The 26,462-nt window shown below is 44.4% G+C and overlaps 1 long non-coding RNA gene and 1 pseudogene across 4 annotated transcripts; both read left to right on the top strand.

Moving 5' to 3' along the window:
- Positions 1-1,657: 1,657 nt before the first annotated feature.
- On the top strand, positions 1,658-3,132 carry LOC149349961 (uncharacterized). 2 transcript variants are annotated; one of them, XR_016289427.1, is made up of 3 exons: positions 1,658-1,894; positions 2,007-2,122; positions 2,274-3,132. It is a non-coding gene; the product is annotated as an uncharacterized LOC149349961 (long non-coding RNA). The 2 variants fall into 2 exon arrangements; XR_016289426.1 differs by having other exon boundaries at positions 2,007-2,439; positions 2,801-3,132.
- A 5,052-nt stretch (positions 3,133-8,184) lies between these two features.
- Positions 8,185-24,141, top strand: LOC149349960 (hexosaminidase D pseudogene; annotated as a pseudogene). 2 transcript variants are annotated; one of them, XR_016290178.1, is made up of 2 exons: positions 8,185-8,445; positions 11,260-24,141. The product of XR_016290178.1 is annotated as a hexosaminidase D pseudogene, transcript variant X1 (transcript). The 2 variants fall into 2 exon arrangements; XR_016290179.1 differs by lacking the exon at positions 8,185-8,445 and adding an exon at positions 8,477-8,802.
- The last annotated feature ends 2,321 nt before the right edge of the window (positions 24,142-26,462 follow it).

Raw genomic sequence — 26,462 nt, 5'->3', positions numbered from 1 at the left:
TAAGAGCGCGCAAAATGGCTTCCGTCCAGCGAGGAAGCCGGGCGAGCGACGGGAGGCCATTACTGCATTTCTGCTAGACAGCGGCGCAGCGAGGAGTGCCGATAGTCGGAGACGCCTGGAGGGACCACCACAAAATGTTGAAGCTGGGCGGAAGCTGGGAAAATGTTAGAAGACGGGAAAGCTGGTGACCGCCCACGAAACACAAAACGTCTTACAAACGTTTCGGAACAGCTCCAAATGACTACAAACGTCTTGCGCTGCGTTCAAACGTCTCATAGATGTCGACAAGAAGAAGTTTCCTCTGCAACGTCTCTTAAACATCTGCAATCAGATGTTTGCTGTGAAACTTCTGTGAAACATCTGCAGTCAGATGTTTTCTAGACTTGTTTCTAACACGTGGAACTTGAGACCACGTCCAGGAGACGCGCCTAGCAATCAGCAGAGAGTTGCCGCCGTGGACTAAACATGCTGTAAATCACGGCGCATAAATCAGATGGCTCTCCTGCTTGACGTTTCGAAGAGCAGGCGCGCCGGTGCAAAGACTCTCTTTGTATTCGAACACTGAAAGCGCGTTTTCTCCTACGGAGCCCGAATCACGTTCCACATCGAGTGCAGCTAACCCGCCACTCGTAAGGCTGTATTTAGATAACATATAATGGCCCTGAAAGCCGACGGTAGTTACGCGAGCGAAAAAATTTGCTTCATGTTACGAACGCCTCTGTTACGCCTCGGCTGGCTGGCGGCAGCACGCGGATTGACAGGCGCAGCGGACGCTGCCTTCGCCGCCTTCGCCGAGCTCGCTCGCGCGCTTATCACCCGCGCTCTATCGTGTCGGCAGATCTTGGAGGCAGTAATCTTTCTTGAGTCACGCCGCAGCTTGCTGCTTGGTGTCGCTCCGCACGGTGGCGATGCAGGCTAGTTTGCCAAAGTGGTTTTAACCGTTTCAAGCAGAAATAAATCTTAGTGCAAGCTGCAAGTGCTTAGTTCGCAGTTTCCCCTTTTTCTGCGGTATCGTTTAGTACCAGTGTTGCACTGAGATGTGAGCCTCGTTTTCCGCAAAAGTAAGTAACCTTCCATTTCTTTTCTGTGGTGAAAGTGTCGGCCTTGCTTTGGCTAAGCCTCTAACGCGCCTGATTGAACGGTCGGCTAGTGTGTCACTCCTTTGGTTTACAAATCACAAAACAGTATCAGCCAGTGCATTACATACCAAAGTGCTATTTGAGCTTTTGTTAAGTGGATACAGCTAGGCTGCTCTCGCATGCGAGTTGCTTTCTTTACCAAGGCGGTGACAAGGTGAACGTGACAAAGCTTCAAACCAACCAGCTTTGTTTAAGCGTACGTTGATAAGGCGCGAATTTTTTCCTAGACATTGATTAAAGTCTGTGCTCTATTGCATTCTGGCAGCGTTTTATTCTTGCCAAGGACTCTCATCTGGCCACCTGTGTGCTTCAATTCTCCTTGCTGTGATTGCCGACAGTGAAACTCACGTTAAAAAGGCTTTGGTTATCTTCACTAAGGTATTTGTTTGGGCTAGTCGGTAAATTGTTAAAACTGAAGGCATAGCGCACGAAGGACCTGACCTGTCCTTCGTGCGCTGTGCCTTCAGTTTTTGGTTATCTTAACTGCGTCAAGCTTTTATTTCATTACGGTTGAGAGCCCCGGCACAAAGGTAGTTTACTCAGTGGTGCTGCTCTGTATGTGTGCAGGCTGTTGGCCAGTGCAGTGAAGTACTACGGCTCTTTGCATGCTTGGCGGCTTTTATTTTTTGGAAAACCATTGCACCGTGCATAGCTGGCGTTGTCCCTGCTTCACTGTGTACATTTCGTTTTGGGTACAGGCTGTTCAACAGTGGTTTTCAGAGGACCTCCTTGCCTGCTCAACTTCTCAAGTTTTGGTGAGCACGCTTTGCAGCTGACACCTTTTCTTTCACTTCATGATTTCTTGTATAGGTCTAGGCTGTTTGCTAATGTTCATTACACAAGCCCCATTATTTGTTTGTCCTTTAGAACTCCAACTGTTGGCCGGAGGAGCAAGGACCTGGTCTAGTTTCACGCAAATGAATCGCAGCACCTTGTACTTGGTTGTTCAGAAGACTTGGCCTGGAGATTGTTTCAGTTCTGAGGTGGGAATATGGACTAATGCTTCTTGTGTAGTGGTGTAAGTAATCTCTTGCCCGCTGTTTGAGCTTCATCGTACAGATTAGAAAGGGCTTGTTTAGCAATGCAGTGTTAGGAACCTTATACACATGCACTTTTATTTGTCTTATCTTTCAGATGTGCCCCTGTGTGGCTGTCAAGGTAAGGTCCAAGATTTAACCCATCTCTGGTGTATACTGAAGTGATGCAGGTATTACCAGGACAGCAGCATCTCTGCTATGTTCTCGTGCGACGGTGCAAGATGTCAACCATCAACCACTTCTGATTCAGCCACGTCTTGCAGGTTAGAGAAAGCCTGTTTGCGAGATGCAGCTTAGGAGGTTGTGTGAGTACAGTGTGCATCACAGTAAGGCAGTGCACTTGCTATTGACTGCTTGGCTTTCAGTGTCCATGCACGCTGTTTGAATTTTGCTTTTATTAAAGGCTTCCACAGTGATTGACTTCTTGAGTTTATGGTGAACCGTAGCACTCTGCTGAAATGCCGCTTTCAATGACATCATATGCATCTGTGTTTTTAGTTAGCTTATTTTACTGCCTGTGCTGTCACTCCTTGCCATTTCCTGGTCTTATTTGCTTCCGAGTCCTGATTGGCCATTCTACATGCACCTGACTGACTGTGCTTTTGGTTACTTTCACTTCTGCAGGCTGCTGAACAGAGCTGGATTTGACTTCCCTTGTTACCGTCTAGTTGGCATCCTCCTTGCGAGAAAAGCGATTTTTGGAACACCTAGCGAGCTCTTCACTGCCATCCACATCACAGCAACTTGATCATCAACGCATCCGTTGTGAACAAGGCCCGGGGCAGAATGAATTTTTGATTTAACAATTGGTTGCTGCTCGACACTTTCCCGCCATCCAAGTGCTTACTGTTGTAATGTCAGCCAAACCAGTGAAGCTACCACCTCCGTGGCTTCTAACATTAATTTCCTGGTCCTTTTCTTTTTTTGTGTGGGTGTATGCACTGGATTCAATAAAGAGTAATGCAGTGACTGAAAAGTGTGTTAGCACATGCATTTATGCCTCATTACTCCAGCCATACATGCCTTGTAATGTCGGCTCATTGTTCGGGTCATTGCAAATCAGCTTTGAGTTCTTTTTTGAGTGGTGTATACCAGAAAAATGAACTAACATTTCGAAAGCTTTAGAGGGTTTAAAGGCAGCACTAAAGATCAGTCTTGAAATGCGCAAGATATTACAGGCACCCATTTCGGAAAAAAAAGGAACGTCTAAAAAAATTCTAGAAAAGTTCTACCTCAGAAGTTTTCTAGCCGTATACAAGCGTAGCGTTAGCAGAGCTAATAGAGGGCTAGTAAACGTCTAAGTCTAAAACACTGCTTAGATGAAACTTCTTTTAGATGTCAAGCTTTTTTTTCCGAGACTTTTTTTAGATGTCTATTAGCGCTTTTTGTGTTTCGTGGGTTCCTACGCACGAGTTTAGGGAAATTGGTCTGAGATTTTCTAATCCGGGCGGTTTACCCGGCTTAGGGATTAGCACCACGTTTGCAGTTTTCCATTGCTGAGGGAGACGGCCGCTACTCCATACCTCCTGCATGTATTTCGTGAGCGCCGTTATGGACATGTCGTCCAGATTCCTTAATAATTTGTTCGTAACCCCGTCTGGGCCGGGGGCCGATCGCGTCTTTAAAGTCAAAATTTCGGCCCTAACCTCCGCCTCTGTTATGGGCGCATCGAGAGTCTCGTTAGGAGGGCCCTTGTACTGCGGGAGGGGGAGGGATTCTGTGTCGCCGATGTAGGTGTTTACTAATTTTGCCACGAGCTCCGCGTCCGTCCCCTCGAACGCGTGCCTGGCCTTCGCCAATCTAGTGCCCGATTGTGTTTTTGAGCTATCAGGGTCCAGGAGATGTCGCAGCAGGCCCCACGTCTTCGAAAGGCTCATATTGCCTTCCATTTCATCACATCTACTACACCAGTTTTGCTCAGAAAGTTTAATTGCGTATTCCTCAATTTCCTTATTATGCCTGGCTATCCTTCGCCTCAAATTTCTGTTCCATCTCTGTGTGCGGAGACGCTTTTCCATGCCTCGTTTAGCTTCCCACATGTGCAAGAGTTTGCTGTCGGCGGTTGTCGGTGCGTCTTCCTCCTGTAGGGTCGTGGTAGCGGCCTTAACTTGGCGCATGAGGGCTTCCACCCATTCGTCGATATCCTGGATGTTCTGCTCTACGTCGGAGCTTTCTCCGAGTTGTCTGAATTTATCCCATTGAGTTACACTGGGTTTTCTGCTGCTTCTTACTTTGGCTCCCCGTTTAAGTCCATGGCTGCCCAGTTTACGTCATGTGGTAGGGGCGGCTAAAAACGCGGGGTGAGGTGTCGCCCTAATCGGCTGTGAGCGGCAAGTTTGAAAAATTGTTTGTAAATTGTTGGTTCCACGCGCAGCTTTCTGAATCGGACTAGAATACTCGTAAAGACCACCTCTACAGAGTTGTTGCAATAGAATATGATTGCAGAAACATTTTCAGGGGGTGCTGTCAACCCTACTCTTCACTATCAGGCGTCTGCACGATGAAAACATGATCGTCGCATATTTTGGAGACGTACAGACCAAGCAGATTCGTATGCAAGGGGCTTAGGGCTGCCCTCTCTCACCTCTTGTACGTGGCGGACTTAGAACAGAAACTGCTAGTCGATCCTTAGGTTCGATTCGAAGTACACCACGAGCTGGCTCGACGAAAAGCGCCTATTCCCACCTTTGGCATTTGCGGACGGCATGGTGTAGATGGCTGAGGACGCTCAGGACCTACAGAGCGTATTGGACATCTCCTACACGCAGATCACCACTCTGGGGCTTCTTTTCAACATCCGGAAAACAATGGAGATGACACGACTCTGACGCTGTGTTGGGAGCCTCTAAATGTAGGCACGAAATACAGATACCTGGGAGTCATTCTCTGCTGACATACACCAACACGTTGCCAATATACCTCAGACAGCCCTTCGGGCCAAGTGCAATCTTCGCCGCTTTGCTTTTGGGGCTATAATCGGTTCGTGATGGTCCTATACCTGTGGAAGCTGGTACATGTCCCGGACGTCACCTTCGTGAACGCAGTTGTCTGTCTCCCGTCAGAGATAATTAAGAGGGTGGCTGAAACGGCGCAAACGAGAAGCTGGCCTCTTGGCAGTCGGGTACCACAGCGCCACTAATCGCCAACGAAGCGATTCGGCGTCTTCGGTTGGCCATCCTTTGAGGCGCGAGAAGCCTCAAGCAAGTTGGCCTACCGGGGCCGCCCACAGTCCATATGAGCCCGTTATACTTAGTGGCACGGGCAGGGACACTTTTAATTATTTTACAGTCCCACAATAATTTTAGCCCATGAGCCGTGAAAGATTGCCTCGCAGAGTATTCGAATATTTGGTGACAACGTGCATCGGTCGCACAGGCTGGACCAGACGCCTGCGCAGAATCGAGAAACTCGATCTGTTTCGAAACCCTATAAAGGAGGCTTTCCGCAAGCGTGGCCGCGGGAGGTGCGCAAACGTGTCAGCGTGGGTGAGGACGCAGGGCGACCAACGCTCACGGCCAAGTCATCATTGACCTTGTATCACATGTAGTACAAGAGAGAAATCGGAGCGCTGGAAGGCTAGCGTTCGAGGCCCGAGCGGGAGCGCTGGGCACGATGGAATATCGCTTGCGCTTCGAATTGTGACATTTTTTTCCAATGAGTCTAGGGTACCAATACCCAAGCTGCACTCTGCAGGGCGTGCGGCGAAACCGACAAGACGACGGAACCATAGAGAAAAGGATTGACGGAACACTTCTGGTGCTCTATATTGCGAAAAACTGATTCCACAGCTAAGGGAGGGCGCCACTCTATCTGAAATACTGGCATTAACGGAAGTGGCGCGTTAGTGGGGTACAGACATTGCAACCATCGTACACTCGCCGTCAAAAGTAAATGGAAGGCGACTTTGTAAAAAAAATTCATTCCTTTAAATATATGGCATAATGGTCCATGTTTGTTGGGGCACAGTACAATTCGCACAATCACAATTAGGCTGCACAGATGTGTTCAGGGATGCATGAGTTGGAGGGGAGGGGGAGCAATATGATTAAATTTTTTTGTTAATGATGCCTTCCATTTACTTCTGACGGCACCTATACACCAAGGCGCGCCTTCAGAGCTGGTGGACTCAGGCAAAGCGGAGGTCTCACTATAGCGCTGCTTGAACGAAAGCGAACAAGCCTATAATTGTGTGCGTGCGTGCGTCCAGGTACTACGTGTGTGTTGCACAACGCCAAGCTGTATCCGCAACGAAGTCCCGGTTTCAGCAATGGAAGGTAACAACAATGCGACAGAAGCCTAGCTGTCCTGTACCGAGATGGTTGAGACACCAGCTTTTTAATTTCTTGTTTGAACTAATGCAACATTTAGGCTAGGACACGCCAAACGTACGTGGCTGCCCGTTCCAAGGGGGGAGCCGTATCATCGCCATCATCGATGGATCGATCGGATGCAGGGTTGGGTCGGGTATTTTCCTTAAGGCGATGCCTGGCCAAAAAGGACAAAGAAAGAGAATTTCGAAAACACGATTACCCCCGACGCCGTGGATGAGAAATAAGAGCGCATCTTATTATCGCTCCCATACCCAGAAACATGCATCCCATCCACGACACAGGCAGAAGGAAAAGCAGAGTCGCACAGCTGGCTGCTAAGCTATAGGCAAGATATGCCACTGTGAACCATGGCCTGCACTGATGCCGCGGTAGGCACGCTTGGAGAAACCGTCTCCGTAGCCGTCGGAGACACAGGCAGAACGTTAGGCGTTGTGAGACACCTAGGCTTGACTTAAAACCCGGTGGCGGAGGAGGTTGCAATAGCGATCGCTCTAACTCAGCCAGGTACCAAATACGTAGTAAACTGCAAAGCCGCAGTTACAACAAGGGACGCATCCATGAAATGGCGGCTAAATATCTAAAAGGTTTCATCCCAGCCCACAATATTCTAATCATCTGGACCCCAGCCCACTCGGGTCTGGTTGGAAACGAGGCCGCCCACAGGCTCGCCCGCTCCTCTTTACCCCGGGGAGCCGTGGACACGAATTCAGCACTAAAGAGGAAATCCCTTTAATAGCATCACAGAGAATCAGAAAAAGAACAAAAGGATCTATCCTCCTCCGGATAGATCGCTTAGCTCGGCTGGGCCTATGACTGGAGAAGACTCCAAGCTAGAAACTTCGCATCCCCGCTCTGGAGGAGCTGTACACGAGGGAGGATGCGGAGGTGTGCGAGTTCTGCAGGCATACCGCTACACTCGAACACATATTATGGAGATGCCCCAGTGCCCCAGGATATGGCAGAATTAACAATGCAGAGGAATGGGAGACCATACTCAGAAGTGCCAACCTTAGCATACAACGACACGCTACCCGCCTGCATGGCAGCAGAAGCTGCGCGACTATATCGTTGCTAGTCTTCCAGCTGCGACGCCGCCCCTCCCCGGATGCCTGCGAGCGGACCCGGAGGGGCACGGGTCTTCTTCTGGCGGAAATAAAGCTTCTTCACCTCGTCTCACCTCACCTCGATAACTTTTGACCACTGCGTGCATGACTGCGTGCCCTTTTTGAGCCTTGGCCGGGTTGTTTCAGTTCTCCTTCGTGGAGTAGGTTTTTGATGAGTAAACTTAAAACCAACATGTATTTTAAATAAAGGCAACTATATGCTACTTGTATGCTTAATATGGCGATATTATTCCTCGGAGAAGCGCGGAAAGACAGTGATAAAACTTTGCTGCATGTTTCCATGGCGAACGAGCCTTGTGGCGCACTACGATGCCCGTCGGGCCGTCGGCTAGCGGCGGGATTGCACGCCTTGCACCCAGACGTAAAGAAACATCATTTATCGCGCTGTGGAAACGCTGCCGAAAGCAGCAAACAGCTCTATGCAGCAAACGGTCACGCACACGTCACACGTTCCGCCGGTTTTTCCGGGTTTGTCCTCGTCGTGGTCATCATCATCATCATCATTGACGCCCTTAGCGCCCTGTAAAAAAAAAAAAAAAAAAAAAACGAGCGCCGCAAGCAAGCGAGCAAGCTATGTGCGCATATACATGGCGTAAATAGCTGGGTAGGGCCCGGGAAGTGTGCTCTTCGGAACGGCCAAAGTGTGGACGTTCCACGGAGCCTTGTCAAAACTGTTCAACGATGTATAAGCGCCTAGGTGGCCATGCGAACCGTGTCTTGCGCTGGATGTCGTGTATGCCGATGTTTTCGGTGGCTGCCGGTAGCGTGCGCTATTTGCTTCAACTGCTACGTCTGGAGTCGTCGCTTTGAAGTTGTGCGTATGCTTTTCTCTAAACAATAGTGAATATCATTTTTTAGTTGTTCCAGTGTGCCGATAGCGAACGTCAGTGTGCCGATAGCGAACAACTGGAGTTGGTGGGTCACGTTAACGTCCTTGCGCTATCACGGAGTGTGGTTACTTTCAGCGAGGATATATCGATGCTTGCGCGTAGGACGCGCGTACTACGTACGCATCACATGGTCATGCACAAAGTATCTATAAACGTTGGTCATGCAGCCGTGCTCAGCGCTGGACGCACCTGTGCAATGCTGTGCACACGCGTCTCATATCCACCGCGCGTGCGCGTATCCAGCGCATGTACTACGTGTGCAACCGAAGTGAACTCCACGAGTACGTGTGTGCATTTTTGTTCACGGCAATTAAGTAGCAGTGCATGCATGCGTACATTTTTATGTGAATTGTGAACGGTGTTGTTAACGTCCCAAAACGACACATGGGAGCTATCATTGTGCAAACAGTGCCATGTTTAACTGCTGAGAATCTGTGAAGGGGATGATGAAAGTTTGTGTTTGTACTGTTCTCGCATGATATCAGCATTTTGTGTCACACGGAAGGCGCCAGGATATCCGTAATGGGGTGGCGCGCGGAGTGGATGGGGAGGCGGGGTGGGTGGGGGGGGGGGGGGGGGGGGGGGGGGGGAGGGTGGCGGGGTTTGGGTATGCATGATGCCTTTTTGGCATTGAACTTCATAAAGGTAAAATAAATCAGATGTACAGAATTCGACTCGAGCTTTTCCTACAAATTTTACAAGATCTAACCAGTGAGGGGGCCGCATACGGGCTGCATTATCAGGAAACTTAGTGCTCGGCAGGGTCTCAAGGAAGTGCTTATTAAATTATGAGTGGCTCATCACCCTATGCCTTCCCATGGTGCCATCACTGTTTTGTGTAGATGCAACTTAGTGGAGGGCTCCGGATTAATTTTGCTCTCCTGACATTGAACAGCACACGGGTGTTTTTATGTATTGAAATACAGTGGAGCCCACTTATAATGAATCTGACGTTCATGTGGAATGCGTTCTTTGCAGTAAGTGGACTCCCCATATTAAAGCCAGAATTTCTAAGTCCACCAGAAGTGGCGTTAATTTCATAAAAACTTTGTCATTCACATCTGTTTCATCAGAGCAGACCCTATCGTGGCACTTTCCAGGCTCTCCAGGGCAGTCATATTCTCCTCGCTTGGACCCTTGCTGCCAACAGTCTGCTTTAAGGATGGGAGTTTGCTAATAGTGGTTGAAGCGTCCACGACAGCTGGTGGCAGATCGGCCACATTAATGAGATTCCTAGCAGTAGAGGAGTGCTCATACTTTTCGTATAACGGCTCTGTCAGAACACGGCTCAGTGATGTAGTCTCTGCACGAATGTAATCATCCAAGTCAACATACAGTCAGCTTCGCATCAACAATGCATTGCCACAATTCTACATGCGTCTGATCACATGTGCTTTTGACAGCGTCAGCTATTGTTCCTGGGCCCATGTAGCGACGAAATTTGGGCAGCGCACATGTGCACAGAGTGTATCAGCTGCACTGTCTGGTATCTGGCACTACCTGCACATGGTATAACAGGACAAAAATTTGTAGCCAACTGGGCAGGCAATACATATCACGGCGTGGGCACATAGGCATTCATACTTCTCAAATCTCTGCCTTTACTTGTTCCATGACCATGCACAGTAGGTTTGGCCTTCACTTTGGATGCTTAGCCTAGCAGGCACACACGCAAGCAATGATTGATCTTGTGCTTGGTGCATGCAATGATTGGCGTGTGCTTAGCTGGCAGTGACCTATGTTTTCAATGCTGCCTTTTCATTTTCTTACCTGTGGTGTCGCAGGGGATGAGAGATTCTCTTCGGTCTCCGTGGTTGCTGGAAGAGCGAGTTCTCAACTTTGAGTTTATGATGTCTCCTCATTCGTTATAACTGAGTTGTCTGGCCACAGTTGTTTGTTGTACGAGACGAATTGTCATTGGTCTAAAGCATATTTTGACAGTGGAACCACACACGTTTGTGATGAGTGAGCATTCATTATATCTGCGGTCGTTATAAGTGGGCTCGACTGTACGGCTGCCGCGGCCAGGATCGAACCCGCAAACTTGGCATCTGCAGTCAAATGATAAAGCTACTGAGCCACTGCCGAAGCTGCATTTTTGCCAGAAAGCTTACCTTTCAGAAAATGTGTACGTACATGTGTTCAAGGTACAGGAGAAAAGTGATTAAAGCTTTGTTACAAGAGAAAAATTTATTGAAAAAGCCGTCATGCAGTATTTTCAAGTGTTGTCTTACAGCATATGCGTTTTGTGAGAACTATGAATGAAATGAGTCACTTTTCATGTAAATGTGACCATTTATTTTGAACTACAACATTCGATGGTTATCTTTTTGCACGTGGGTTAGTATTTAGTGGTGGCTTGGGCATACCATGCCCTAAGCGTGTCAGAAAAGAAGGATGTTAAACTATGATAGGTTAAACTGCTGAGAGTCTTTAAAGTGGGTGATGAAAGTTTGCATTTGAACTGTTCTCACATGAAGTGAGCATTTTGTGTAGGTGCAGCTCATGGTAATGAATAGAAAAAAAAATGATAGAGAAAAGCACTACCTTTGACTTGCTGTGAACTGTCGCTGCATCTCCAAGTCAGGTCTTATATTAAGCAAATGTGGACACTTAGTGTAACTTGTTAAAAGGGGCTTATTCCCCCCCACCCCCCACACCCCCCCCCCCCCCCCCCCACCCCAATAGGGGTTCATTCACTTTCAGCAAATTGAATAGCTTGATTTTTCTTTTTGCAGGGTACCATATGAGTGCTTTGTGAGCTGGAATGTCGCCTCGTGCCATGGCTCCGATGAAGATTCGTCTTTTGAAGCTAATTGCTGCTGTCGTTGTGATAGCCTTTGTTATACTTTACTGGCAAAGCACCAGGACTGTTGAGAGGACACCTGTTGAAACAATGCAGTGGGTGGCTGATGTGCTTACTGATCCACCATCCACGGCATCTGCTCCTCATGCCAGCTTTCAAGAGAGCCTACGAGTGCCACCCATCCAATTTGATGAGCGCATTGTGCATTTTGACCTGAAAGGTGCACCTCCAAAACTTGAGTACTATGATGCTGTGTTTCCACTGCTGCGCAAACTTGGAGCCACAGGACTTCTGATGGAGTATGAGGATATGTTTCCTTATACTGGTGTGCTTAGCCCTCTGGCAGCCAGTAATGCCTACAAGGAATCTGAAATAGCCCACATTTTGGCTACTGCTCATGCCAACCAGTTGCAGGTGATTCCTCTGGTACAAACATTTGGCCACCTTGAGTTTGTGTTGAAGTTGCCTGAATTTGCTGACCTTCGGGAGTTGAGCCACAGCCCGCAGGCACTGTGTCCCACATTGAATGCCTCCCTTTCCCTGGTCAAGTCTATGCTGGACCAGGTGCTTCACCTGCACCCTAATGCACAGTATGTGCACATTGGTTGTGATGAGGTTTACTCTTTAGGACAGTGTGCTCGTTGTGAAAGGCGTATGGGTGCAGCGAACATCACGAAGGATAAGCTTTTTTTGGACCATGTAGAGAAGGTCGCAGCCCATGTTGCTCAGTATGGGGTTCGGCCCATTATGTGGGATGACATGCTACGGGGCATAGAGGCTGATGAGGTGCAGCGGTGGGGTGCCACTCACCCTGTAGACCTCATGGTTTGGCAGTATACCCCAAATATCAGCAAGCATCTGGAGGATCAGCACTGGCTCAAATATGCCCGCTTCCAAGGGCTATGGATAGCTAGTGCCTTCAAAGGGGCCACAGGCCCAAAGCAGCTGCTACCAGACACCAGGTACCATTTAAGGAATCACCACGCGTGGCTGGAAACTCTCAACAACCACAGGGAGCTGCTCAATATACGTGGTATCACCCTGACTGGGTGGCAGCGGTACGACCACTTTGCTACCCTCTGCGAGCTGCTGCCAGCCAGTCTGCCGTCCTTAGCTGCCAACTTGGTCTACCTGCAGCACGGATGCTTGGATGAGCCACAGCTGTCCCAAATTAAGGAACTTTTACAGTGCAACAGGCAGTTGCCATTGTTTGATGATGCAGGCAGCAGCTTGCTCTTCTGTCAGTTTCCGGGTGCAAAGGTACTCACAGGAGTTCAGCAGCTGGTAACTTTATACAATCAAAAGAAAGTTATGGAAAAAAACAGTCATTATGTTGGCTGGCTCAATAGCTATCAGCTCAGGATGTCTTTTGTCAGTCCTGATCATATTGTTGAAGCAACTAAGAATTTGACTGAGCTCCTGAGCACATCAAATCACCTGCATAGGTACCTGGGTGATGCATTGACTCAATTGTACGATGTGCCCACCGTGATAGAATGGATAGGAACATTCCTTGATCCATTGCATGCTGAGCTCACTCTTCTTGAACAGCAGGTCCAGCGTCTGCTTAACTACAGTAATTGGCCAAGAAGACCTCTGGAACGGGCTACATGAGCCAGGTGTGGAAAAGATTCATACGATGAGCTAATGATTTCAAAGGTAGCATTCATTACACGGGAAGGCACAGACAGATTGTAATACCTTAAAAGGGCGTTTGATCACCCCTATGGGTATGGTTGCCAAGCACGGTCAGTGGGTTGGGTTTCTCACAGTGTCTGCGTTGGGACCGTGTATATCATGGTGTGCACTGCTGGTGATGTGTTGCATACAGAATCTAGCACCACCTCGTTTCTTGCAGAGGTAGCTTTCCAAGTGCACTTTTGAGTCAGTAAGACACAGTTGACTTGCATGAGCCATCCCCTACGAGATTATCCAAGCTGTCAGGAAGTCGTCGGCGCAGAATCCACATAATTGTATACAAAGTCTTGTGTGGATGCATTTAATTGCTCACAGATACTTGTTACTATGAAGTCACCAAGAAAAAAGTATTGAAGTGAGAAAAAACATCCCCACTAATTTAATTATGAGCAACACATACTCTGCAGGATGTAGATGTCTGCTGCATGAGCTCGCACGAGCTGCTTCCAACACTCAGCTGATGGAAATGTGGGGTGTGTCATCCAGAGGCACATGTCTAGAGAAAAGGCAGCAATGGTTTCATTTGTTGGAAACAGGAAAACCTAGATATCGAACTTTTAATTAGGGCATTCTTGTTCGGTGCTGAGAAAAACAGTCGTGATAATATGCACAAGGTGCCGAACTGATTCCTAGGTCTTTCGTATGATTGACAAAATGTTTTCCAGGCCCCCTTTACATCGAGCATTGTATAAGGTTGGACAAAAAATAGTGCAATATTAGTTGAAAAATGAGAGTAGAGTTTGGACAAAAATATTATACAATTAGCTGAAAAATGACAGTGCCCAATTAGTGGGAATCAAGTTTACAATCTCTCTCTGTGCCAATTTACCAATTACCAATTTAGCTGCCATTTAGCTGTGGCAGTGACTATTTAAACTGTATTTCGATTGGTGTTTATATGCATCAAGAGGTGGCCTGGCATTCAACATGTTAACCAGTGCAGCTCCTGATAAAGGTGATGAATGTACAGCAACCTAAAAAGCCCATAGGACTGCACATACTGCATGGAATACAATTGCAGTTAATTATGCTGAAGTGACTGTGGGTCAAATGGTTTAGGGGAATCCCCCAAGATAGAGTAGATTTGTAATAAAGGAGTGATTACTCATTGACGTCCACCCAAGTGCAGCCAAATGGCTGCAAAGGAAAGCTATACACCTTCCACGGAAAATTCAAAGTTAAAAAAAATTTGTCCTGGTCTGGGGTTTGAACCCGGAACCACCGCTTCACCGGAGCAGTCGCTCTTAACAACTGAACTAATCGGGACGGCTAACGTATGGTAGGGCGAGAGCAAATTGATCAATAACTCGAAGTTGTAACAGCGTTGGTTAAATGTTTTAAGGGAATCCCTCAAGATGAAATAGATTTGCAATAAGGGAGCAATGACTCATTGGCATGCACCCAAGTGCAGTGGCTGTACCTTGCTCAACATGTGCCATCAAGGCCACCAGATCTGATAATCTTGCTATGCAAGATGTGCTTGAGAATGCCCAGCTCTTCAGTGTTTAGTGCCCACTTTTGGAGTACTATTTTACTAACATTTTATTACAGAATAAATCTTATGACTACATTTTCTTGAATCAATATGATTAGCTTGTGCTTCCTTTTTGTTTATGGGTTGAGCTCTTCACTTAATAACCTAACGAGCCTGCATTCTTCAAGTGTCATGTGTGCAAGCAAGTATGTCAAGTGCAGTCATAAGTTTACTGTATATTGCATTATATGCTATACTAGCTGATTGCTGAGCTATCATTAGCAATGGTATGCTAGCAAAATCATATGAAGTGCTTATTACATTTATTTTCAATACTTAAGCCTCTCTCCGAGACCCTAGCAGGTGGGCTTACGCAACTTGTACATTCAATCATCATGGCAACGAGCACAAGATAAAATAATATATTTAAATTTTGTATTGAAACAAACTGGTAGTAACAAGAATGGTCTGTTGGATTGAAAGGTTTTCTTGACTGGGAGATTTTGAAGTTGGGACTATGGTGCACTGGTTCTGAAGTCACTTCCATGCGGACTTGTACATTTTCGGTCGTAGGTTTAATTTTCTGGAAGTTCAAAAAGCCTTGCTGTTTTGCTCTTCATGGTAGCATATAAAAAATCTTGGATTTGGGGTGATATTTTGTTGAGGCAATATGGAAAAACAGTGTGTAATGAATGTGACTCTACTTAATATACATATTTATGTAAAACTGCAAGTCAGTTGCAGCATTCCAGTGATGAGCTGGTGGTACATGCAGACCTAAGGAAGCACTTTGGCTCATTGCTGCGGGTTCATTGATCTCGTCTGTTTCTTCATACTTTAGGAAATCATGTTTGATACGTTTAAACTGTTTACATGTTTTCCCATGAAGAGATAGGCTAGTCCACATTCAGCAAGGTTTCTTGTTTATAATACCCATCCTCTTCCCTTTTTTCTCTTTTTTTCTCATGATAGTGATCTGGAATTTGATCATTTAGTTAGAAGACAACGAATGCGTGAAAGGAAAACTGCAGCATTCTTTAAATTGTCGGTTATTCTGGTTCAGAGGATTCCTTATGCAATAAGGGAGTCATTACTCATTGACATCCACCCAGCAGCCATACGGCTACAAAGGAAAGCTATACAGCTTTCTCAGAAACTTCACAGTTAAAGAAAAATTCGTCCTGATCCGGGGTTCGAACCCGGGACCACCGCTTCACCGGAGCAGTCGCTCTACCAATTGAGCTAACCGGGACAGCAAGCTTATGGTAGGGCGAGAGCGAATTGATCAATAACTCGAAGTGGGAACAGTGTTGGTCAAATGTTTAGGGGAATCCCCCAAGGTGGAGTAGATTTGTAATTTAAGGGAGTCATTACTCATTGACATCCACCCAGACATGCGTTCATTGACATGCGTTCATTGACATGCGTTCCAGAGACCAGTGCAAAAAGGATTACAGAAATCGGAGCATGCAAATGAAAGTTATTTTACTTCAAAAATTCAAAATTATAAAAGCGGACTTTATCACTTTTTTTTTTTTGCGCATTTCACTCATCCAGAGCTCAGATTGGGCACTACCAGTTAGAACCGTGCCTTTCACACCAGCAGCAGAAGCTTGTATGCAGTTGTTGCCTTGCCAGGCCATCCCGCAGCAGCACATTTTGATAGCGTTATTTCGCATGCATATGTCACTGTCGAGGCATGTGTGTCTAAGGGTGGGATTGAGGCAGGCATCCCCATTGCCTTTTGGTAATCTTTTGGATGTTGGGGCTGGAAAGCTACCACCTGTCTGCACCCCGTCTAGCTCCTGTTCTTTTCTTTTCACATTTTTGGCCATGGTGCCCATGGACCGCTTTTCTTATTTCAGCAGTTTAATCAGCAACGCTTGCCTCCTTGGTAGTTTTGAGCGAAAGGGAAAATGCTGCCCCTAGCCGTATTCTTGTTAGTTTTTATTTGCTTGAAGTGCTTTATTTTAGTTTGTTTCCTATGCGAGAAGCTTACAGTACTCAGAGACATTATGTTTGGATTCAATTCCTAAGAATAAAAGAATGAAATTAAAGCTAGGTGCCCAACCAGTCAAGCCTTGCCTAGTTTGGTTGTCACATTATATCCGCTGCTGAAGATCGTTGCTACAGTTCAACACCATTGGCCTTACGGGAGTATTTCTGGAGCGGATTGAAATATCAAATATTATGATTTTGCCTATCTCTTTGGGTGTTTAGGCATCACCTTGTCTCAGCAGACGCACACAAAGGATAAAAACGACATGGTTGATTTGTGTTGCAGAGCACCTTGAAATAGCAAACTGAATGCAGAAGAAAGCTGCCGACATGTGCATTCCTGGTTATTGCATGTTTCTGGTCATCTTTCTTGCTGCTGAAGGGTTAGAGCATAATAACTTTGAAACAATATGTGTTACCATCTGAGTTTCCAGTTCTAAAACAAAAATGGTTGCTGAATAACTAATTGTTAAAAACAGGACTAGTTGAAAATATGTTGTTTTGCACATGCTTGGAAAATTTTGTTGCAAATATAAACTACCTTAAAGGGTGCAGTAAACAAATGCTTCCTAGATATGAATGCGTCATTGAACTCTGACTTCTGCATTTTGCATACTATGCCTGGCTGACTTGAAACTCCAAAATGAAATGTTAGTAGAGGCATTACCATGGGCCGTGCTTATGAGTGACGCCCTCTGAAGTTCTAATGGAACCTCTTTCATTCCACTTCTTCTTTTTCTCTTATCTTTCAATCTCGCTAATAAAGTGCTGTCTGAAAAAATGCTTGGTAATGTCTCAAATTTCACTGTTCGGTATATTTAGTTTTAAAAGTAAAATTTTTGGTTAAGCTTTAAATGATGGGCTGGTTTTCCCCTTGCAAAATGCTAAATATAGCTGCCAGATAGCTGAATTGACTTTTCAATCGATTTGAATCATGTTGCAGTGGTTACACGACAGAAATGCTGCATATGAACGAGAGGTACCACTTGGAAATGGATGGAATTAATTGAAATAGAGGTGATTATGGGCTACACTGCACCAGTAATCTGTGCAGGTTATGTCGTGTGAGAGTACAGGACGGTGTGGAGTGAAGCATAAGTATTGATATTGCTGCTTGGTGAGGTACATATGAACATGTGGGTATAAAATTCTTAAAGGACTATACATACCAAATTTTTGCTTGTGTGTTTTCTTCTTTCAGATGGTGAATTAGACATTAATATACATGGATCACTTTGTGATATTCGCCTACAACGGCTAAATAATTTATAATTGCATTTCTTCTTGATGCTGTTTTGGTTTCAGTTTCTGTTCGGTCATGTGAGTCACTAAAAAAACTGCAATATAGCTGCTGATACATTGTTTGTTGTCATTCCAGCTCTTGAAGCAGGCCAGAGTGCTGTAGTGAATCACAACTATGTATCAGCGTTGATGTCACAGATTCTTTTCTGCCTCTCATCACCTAAAGGTAAACTACACGTAGCCATTGTTCGGTTGATGAACTGAAACAGCATGAGAGAAAAAATTCAGTTATGTATTATTTAGCAGTTGTAGGTGAATACCATGCGGTGATCCATGCATTATAATGTCTCGCACATCATTTTAAAGAAGAAAACACGAAACTAAAATTACATGTCTCTAGTCTGTTAAATCACTTGAGAACACTTTGCTGTCTCTTGCTGGCAGGTATTTGTATCAGTGTGGTCAGTATTATTTCTTTTTCTAAGCTTTGGTAAAGAGGCAAAATGACTGCAAAGTTCAGTATAAAATTATTGCATTCGATAATAATATTCGATAGCATGATTGTGCCATAAGCTTTCTAGGCTGCTATATTTTTTCTGTGAATGGTTTAGGTATATGTGTTGTCCTCCATGTTTATCTTGGAAGTATATTCTTAAAACACTTTTTTCTGCCTGGGCGTATCAAAATGCATTTTCGAGTGAATATGCTAGCATGTGTTATTTCTGCAGTATTTGAAGGAAAATGCTATAACCAGGACCGTGACAACAGTGCTTAACTAATTTATTTTTTTACCATTGGTTTATGTCCAATGAACTATTTAAAAGCTCCTAGCTGATTTTTTTTTTTTTTGTGGTGCCATCATCTGTGTGTATCAAATGTTTATGTGCCACTTACAGATATTGTTTTTGTGCAGGGTTTTATTTGCTGCAATCTCTCCTTTCTTTTGAACACTTTTCTGTGAACCTGCCTCAGATTTCTTCGTTTACTCAAGTGCCTTCCTGGAAATAATTATTTAGAAATACCACAATACATCAGAGTTTAATGCATATGTAAGTGTTGTGGTTTAATGATTGTTCTGATGCTAACTGCTTGGCTTCTTTTTTTGCCAGTATTGCACTGCAAACCCGTATGCTGATGCTTCATAAAATATAGCTCACTGTAGCATTATAAGCATATTACTCTCGCTTTCTATACCTGCTTTAAACTGCTGTTAGCTCTGTGAGAAATTGTATGAGTATTTATACTCTGCTTAAAGTCTCCATGTTCTACTCTTGTACAATGATATTCACGTATTGAAAAATTTTTTTCAATTTTTTAACTAATTTTTCAAACCTGAGTAGCCGCAGGTTACCATAGGATGGCTGATAAGCATTCTTTTCTAGATGTTGCTACAGCAATTTCTGATATATTCATCTGACGTCCCGTTGGCAATTTGTAGGTCAGGTATGATATAAATAAATGTGGGCCACCGAAGTTTGGCACAGTTGCTTGACGCTTTTTGCAAGTATTCGCTTCGCTTGTTACAGTGAACTATGCTTCTTTCGTTAGTGTCATTGGTGCTGGTGGTGTAAACTAATGTGCGAAGTTTTGTATGTGAATTTTGTCAGTTGTAAAGGCATCCATGACACGCAGTGTTGAACATATTAAACTATGAAGAATGCTAGCTTAAAAATGTTCTTTTTAATTATGCTGCTATTGTCACTGTTTCTTGAAGTGTTTCAGTGGAGCGGTTAGTGTGTTTGGTTGCCATGTCCAAGGACAAATCATATCCCGCCGTCGGTGGCTGCAACTATCACCGTCATTATTTTACCTCAGTTGAAGGCAAAAAGTCCAAAAAGACTTCATAATGTAGTCATAGCAATCTTAAATACTCTTTTTATTTGATAATTAGGAAGCATTGATGACGTTCATATGGCAGTACACACACTGTGACTTGGGTCTGCCTTTTTGACAGTGAATTTAATTTTAATGTGTGGGGTTTAACATCCCGAAGCAACACATGGGCTATGAGGGACACCATAGTAGAGAGCACCAGATTAATTTAGACCGCGTGGGGTTCTTTAACATACACTGACACACTGACATCGCACAGCACACGGGTATTTTTGCTTTCCTCTGCCGAAATGCAGTTGCAGCAGTGGGTGGGATTCGATCCCATGAACTTGAGACCAGCAGCTGAACGCCAAAGCCTGCGAGTCACCTCAGCGGAGCCTTTTGACAGTGAGGCTGTAATCAAATTGATGTTTTTGGGAAGCTATGAAGCCATTTTCACCTCTGTAGCTCTCTTCACCTATCACGATGCATGGTAGTATTCAAAGGGAGGTGGGGTGATATTTTTGCAGGAGTTGGCAGTTGCAGCATGTTGGACACCTCTCTCTTAGATAGCAAGGTTCATGTATGTGATGACTTCGTGACTGCTTTTGGATTTTTTGTAAAAAAAAAAAAAAAAAATGTTAGGACATTTAAAACTATTGAGTACAGTTCTTTTTGGCTTTCTGATTGTGATGTGCTAGCAATGGTCATAAACGATTCTGTAAAAATGGTGAAGCTGAAGAAACAATTTCTTACAAGGCTTGTTGGTGGGTAAATCTGATGATATCTGGTGGTGCCACATTGATGTGGAAAGAAACTGAGTGCCTATGCTGTTTTTCTGTTTCGCAATTTTAGGTTTGATAATGAAGACCTTTGTTTTTGTGAAGTACAACCTCGGCTTTCACTCAGCTCTAATAGCAATGACTGCAAGTAGACAAAACGTTCTGCTATAAAGATAACTTCTTCGTCTCGGTGGTACTCATCATCACAGTCATGAGCCAAGTTGAGTGCACATCAGGACTAGGACCACCCCCAGTGAATGTCTATTTTGCACTAGCCAAGACTGCTGTTGGCAGTGGCTGGTAATTCATTGGTACTGTTGGCTGCTTTTTCTTTCTATAGCAGTGCATCATGCTTTTCTGTAGAACACGAGCATCTTTTTTAATAACCATTTCGTTTATTCGCTGGAACTACTACAAACCATGAGTACAAGGAAGCAGCACTGAGTCACAGTGTGTGCATGTGTGGATGCAACAGAACTTGCATAGCGTTTAGTTTAGAGAGCTGAATTTTTTTCGTGTTACATGTAAGCTGTATTTTTTACAATATTTTGAACATTAGATATTTGTGATAGGAGGTGAAGTGTACAGATGTTGAATCTCACGATGTTGGAATCACCTTGATTTGTTGTTTTCATAGGAAGGTGGAAGCATTCTTTTTCGAGATTCATTCTCTATAGTATCCCGAAGACAGGACATGCACATGTTCAACAATACCGTGCTAAAGTGCATGCAGTGAAGATTTGTTTGAAGAGTTAGTGTCTGAGTACTTCAGCAAGGCACTCAGCGAAATCATCTCAAAGATATACTCTGAAATTCAGCTTTCAATGTGTATAAATTAATACCTTGCTCATGTCTGGTAAATACTTGTTTTGGTATATAGCATATGGTTCCTTTTGGATGTCCTGTAAATATTTGTGACTGCTTGTAGCAAGATGGTTTGTAGCAAAACAAGGAATACTTGATGGCTGGTGTGCATGCTTTCTGATTTTCAGCAGCTGTGCCTTCAGACATTGCATTGGCATTGTAAACAGCATCGTGCCAAAAACTGTTGAAAGACAGCTGCGGTTGAGCTCATCTTTCAATGCTAAGATAACGATGTGATTGTAACTGTTGCAAGTTACATGTGGTCTTTTCTTTGACTGTAGGTTTCCTGACAACTCAGTAAGTTAAATTAGGCTTGGTTGAGAGTGAGAAAGACACTTATGAAGTGCTGCACTCTGAATAAGAAATTTGAAATTTTGCTGGAGACCGAAGTCTAGTTTCTTGAAGGCTTACATGTGGGGTAGCTAAAAGGCTTGATAAAAAAAAATTACACCTTTTGTGCCATACACTGAAGGCAAAAAGTTTTCCCTTCGTTTTCGTGTTTCTTGCCTTGGTTTGACTTTAAAAGTGGTTCCAGGTTTTGAGTAGCTAATTCTAGTACTGTTGTGTTGGATAACCTGTGTATCAAAGCTAGTGAGTTTTGTGGAATGTTGGCAAATGCACATCTGTGCTTGCAGGAACTGGTCTTTTTTTTTTTCTTGCACCTTGGCTTCTGCTGAGCCATGCAAGAAGTTTCTCCTTTGACTTTTCGCAGCATATCTTAGTTTCATATTTTGGAAGTATTTTCTTAATTGTACTGTGTGATATGACAATGTAAAGCTGTTAATTTTTTTTTAGTTCAGCTTGCTTAGTTCTAGAGTACTTCATACTGTGTCTTATACATAATAGAAAAAATTCTTTTATATTGAATACTATGCATAATGGGAAGTTTTTTTTTTTATAATTTAATTTAAGCCAATGTTGCCATTGTGCTTACAGTAGATCTACTTGCTTACTAACTGTTGGAGCAGCCCATTAAAATGTTGGTAATTAGGTAGAGGTTTTAAACATGTCGAGTGCCGTGGATATCTAGAAAAGAAAATATTGCATCTCATATTGGTGATTGTTGTACTGAGTTTCACTGAACTTTTCTTTTACTGTTTCAAGTTTTACTTGTAGGATATTTTGTGCTATTTATGTCTGTTGCTATGGTTGCTGTACTTGCTGTATTGTGCTGTTCTCTGCCATGCTTGCTGGAATATATATCCAAACACAGCATGTTGCATTGGAGTTCGTGAATTTCACAGAAGCGTAGTGTACAGTGAAAATTAATTTGTTGTGAATAATTGTTTTGAAGAAGGTGTTCATATAATGATGTTGTATGATGGTGTTGCCTTGATAAAAGCTGAATGTCTGCTAATATTTAAAATTAGCAATCAGTCAGCATTGTTATTTGCCTTTTTGGTTCAAGAAATTAACTTTTTTCTCAGGTTCTTTATTGCATCATGCTCAACTTTAGCCAACTTTGTATTCACTTTCCTAGTCTGTTTGTTGCATTATGTTGTCTGCATTATGTTGCATTATGGAGGTCTGTAACAAAATAGATTGCGAAACCTTGCTAGGTTTAATGTTTTAAATGCTTTATGCGAGTTTCTCCCATGGGATTACTGGGCTGGTTTTAGCTTGAACTCTTGCTGTTGTGGTGCTCTGGTATTTCACGTGCTTCTTGCTGACCAAAGTGCAGGGCCTGTGTTTCTATGAACACACTTGTTTTGATTGTGTGACTACTTTGGTCATCAAGTGGTTGATTGCATTTCATGCTCTGTTTTTTGTGTCTACTTAATTCACTCATTCACGGAACTAGAGGGGTCCATCGGTACTGAATCTGTCTTTTTCACAGGGTCGCTCCACGCATGCGCACCTCTCCGCCTGCTCCCGAGTTGAAACTGGTTGGAAACTTACTGGGAGGGTCCAGTGCGCATGCTTAGTTCATGCTGGTGGCAGGTGCAAGCGACATATGGCGCCACTTCGCATGCATAGTTGGTGCCTTGTGGAAGTGGATTGCACGTGCATTGCTCAAGTGCATTTGTTTTCAACCAGTTTTCTGGGTAGCAGACAAATGTTTGCACTATCCACAGAGGGTGCCACATTTTGTGAAAAAGACTGGTTGTGTTCATTATCCGCTTCAGGCGCAGCATTTGCATTTGTCTATGCGACCTGAACACTATCAAATCTTGTCTATACAAGGTGCAATTTCCATAAATGTGTTTTGCAAAAATACGCTGACATCTCAACAATTTTGCGTAGAAAGAGATCAAGTCAGGCATGTAAAATGAACACAAGAATCCATTTTGTTTAATGGATGGCTTAGCGTTTTATGGCAGTTCTGCTACTGCTCTGGCGATTACCAATTTTTATTTGCTTTTTTTGCAAGCACTAGTGTTCTAAAATGCCTAAAATGTGTTGATTTGGTTGCATAATGATCTATTTCACAATATTCAGTCAAAAGAAGTATAATTGAAACTTTGAACAGGGTGTGGAGTCACGTTATGGATATCTTCCTTTGTATTTTATTGTATTCTGCACTCCTGCTCCAGCCTTACAAAAATATTAAATTTTGAAAATTTCCCTTCCACTGGATCTTAATTCGCACCTGAAGGGATTATACTGTAATTTTTACAGTGGTCTTTGGAAGAACAAAATCTGAAGTAACCATGCTCAAATAATCATGCTTTGTGCTGTGGATTCTAAAAGGCAGGAGCAGGTACTGTGGAGCGAACAGATAATTGATTGCTGTGCCTTTCCTCTCTCCTTACAGTGAAGAAAAATTTTATGCACTTAAGCTGTGTCAGATGTTTTAGCGCTTATTTATGTGTTAACCCATTTGCATCTGAAGCCAGTGATTCGCCGGCCATTGGAGGAGGGCCAAAGTGCGAGAAGCCGGCAAATCGCTGAATGTTAGAAAAAGGCTTGCTTTAAATGCGTAATAAAAAAATGGAGCTGCATACCTTGCTTCTCACGTTTGGTGTGTAGTTTTTATATTCCAGATAACTAGTTGTCTACTTGTTATATATTTAGTTGTATATTTAGAAGGAGAAAAAATTTTCTCGCTGCTTGTTTTGAGCTTGAATACAGTGCCACCGAGAGGCATAGAGCCTCACGGGTACTGAAATTGATGTGCTGTGTTTTATCAGTGCAGATGCTATGGACTGCTAAGACCCATATCATTCGAATTAGATGTAAAGAAGTTGGTGTGAGAGGGATTTACAAGGTGAGGAATCGAGCTCGGTCTCCGAGCTTGTCTCATCAGCCATTGCTTAAGCATCAGCTTCAAAAGCTGCAAGGAAAGGAAATATCCTTCCATGTCATGGATTTGGCATTTTACAGCAACCAAATCCAAAAAATGACTGAAAAAAATTCAACGTTGCCTGCATGACTGGTAATGCAGAAAATCTGCGTGAGCCGGCAAATGATAATTACTTTGCACAGAAAGATGCAGCCCGTGCAGAATGCCTATGCAGGGTCCCTGGCTCCCCTGCTCGCCTCCCTCCGGTTGTGTTTGGCTGCACGGGCGCACTTTGGAGACCTGGGTACCAAAAAAAAAAAAAAAACAACTTTCATCACAGACTGCATAGTTGATCTTGCTGAAGAGTCTTGTGTTGCTTAGATACTAAGGGAAAAACTAATTCTACCTCCATTCCTAATTCGTCTAAAGTCTTGCAAATGAGGTCATTTTGCTCACCAAACATCCCATTGCTGTTAAGTAGAAATACATTGCGTTAGTGCTTAGCCCAGAAAAAAAAAGAGCAAGAGTTGATAGCAGGGTGAAAAATGCAACACTTCACACGCCTGATTCCTTCAACATTTTTCACACACAAATGCTCAAGATTCAGGCATGTTTTCAGAGCCGAATAAAATTAAAATAGTTCTGCTATAGCGTTTTCAGCAATAGTTACTGACGATACCTTCCAGCGGCTCGGGTAACGCTGCATCTCCCAAAAAAGAGGGGACACTTAAGCCCCTCCTCAACGAACGGTATGACACGATAGCGTTAATGGGTCCCTTCAGCGACCTGGGGTCCTCTTTGCGTGTCACCTCGTTAACTCATTCGTCCTCTGTTTTACACCTAGAGATCGTTGGTAGATCTCGCACCACTCCTGGTGCAGTGGTTCAGTGGTTAAGCGATGCTCCACTGCCCCGGCAGGTGGCTGTTCCAAACGCTGCCACCGGTAGGACTTGTGAGAGCCAGGTTGCCCTCCCCAAGAACCTCTTGCAACCAGTCCTTTCACTGTCACCTGCCACGATGGGCAGGTTGCAATGACGTCACATTGTCACGTGACCGAGGAGACAGGTGGGCCATGTTGCACACATAGCGATACCCGGCTTTACCTCGCAGAGCGAAGCTGTCGCTTCAATATGGTGCAGAACACTGGGAGAATGCAGATGAAGTAGGAGAAGCGAATGAGTTAAAATGGCTGCTTTTATGGTTTATAGTTTATGGCGGTTTAATGTCCCGAAGTGACTCATGCTATGAGGGATGCTGTAGTGAAGGGCTCTGGAAATTTGGACCACCTGGGGTTCTTTAACATGCACTGACATTGCACAGCACACGGGCCTCTAGAATTTCACCTCCATCGAAATGCGACCAATGCAGCTTGGATCGAAAAAATGGCTGCTTTTATTTATTTTATTTATTTATACAAACTACCAGTTCATCCTGGACAAAGATAGGAGTGGGGTACAAATATCGAATTGTGGTGTGTGCAGGCCAGTACAATGAAGTACAGTTGGTAAAATATAGTCTATAAAATATATCATCAAAATGAGCTACTGTTTTAAAAATCTGAGGACACCTAAGCTTCTCTAAGAGTGGAACGCGACAGCGGGTTGCAGCGCCATCGGCTTTTCGGCGCGACGCCTTGCCCATTGGACAAACCGCTTGGAGTCTCTAGGAGACCTCTCAAAAGCTCACTTACACGCGTACCATCTGCCAGGCTAGCACCATGAATGGAGAATGGGGGTTTCAGTGGGTGCCACATGATGCTGCTACGATTGCACACCAAGCACGGAGGAAATTTACTGGAAACACATGGTACTCGCTTAATTCCAACATCCGTAATTTACATGCTCATAATTACTCATGTACACCTCAGTACATATCTCGAAGATACGTTTCTAAGAAACCCGTACATTCACTAGACGTGCCTTTATTCATGTTCAAACATCATGGCAGAGTGGAAGCGTCCCCATCTCAAACGCTAAAGGCCCTGGTTCGATTCCCGGTCTAGACCCCGGTTTTTTAATTCATTGAGTGTGCGTGCCGTCTGA

This window comes from Amblyomma mixtum, chromosome 3 (assembly GCF_055824585.1).
Source record: "Amblyomma mixtum isolate Tamu chromosome 3, ASM5582458v1, whole genome shotgun sequence".
Taxonomy (NCBI): domain Eukaryota; kingdom Metazoa; phylum Arthropoda; class Arachnida; order Ixodida; family Ixodidae; genus Amblyomma; species Amblyomma mixtum.
The sequence above is the reverse complement of the archived record's forward strand: the minus strand, read 5'-3'. Positions and strand labels throughout refer to the sequence as shown.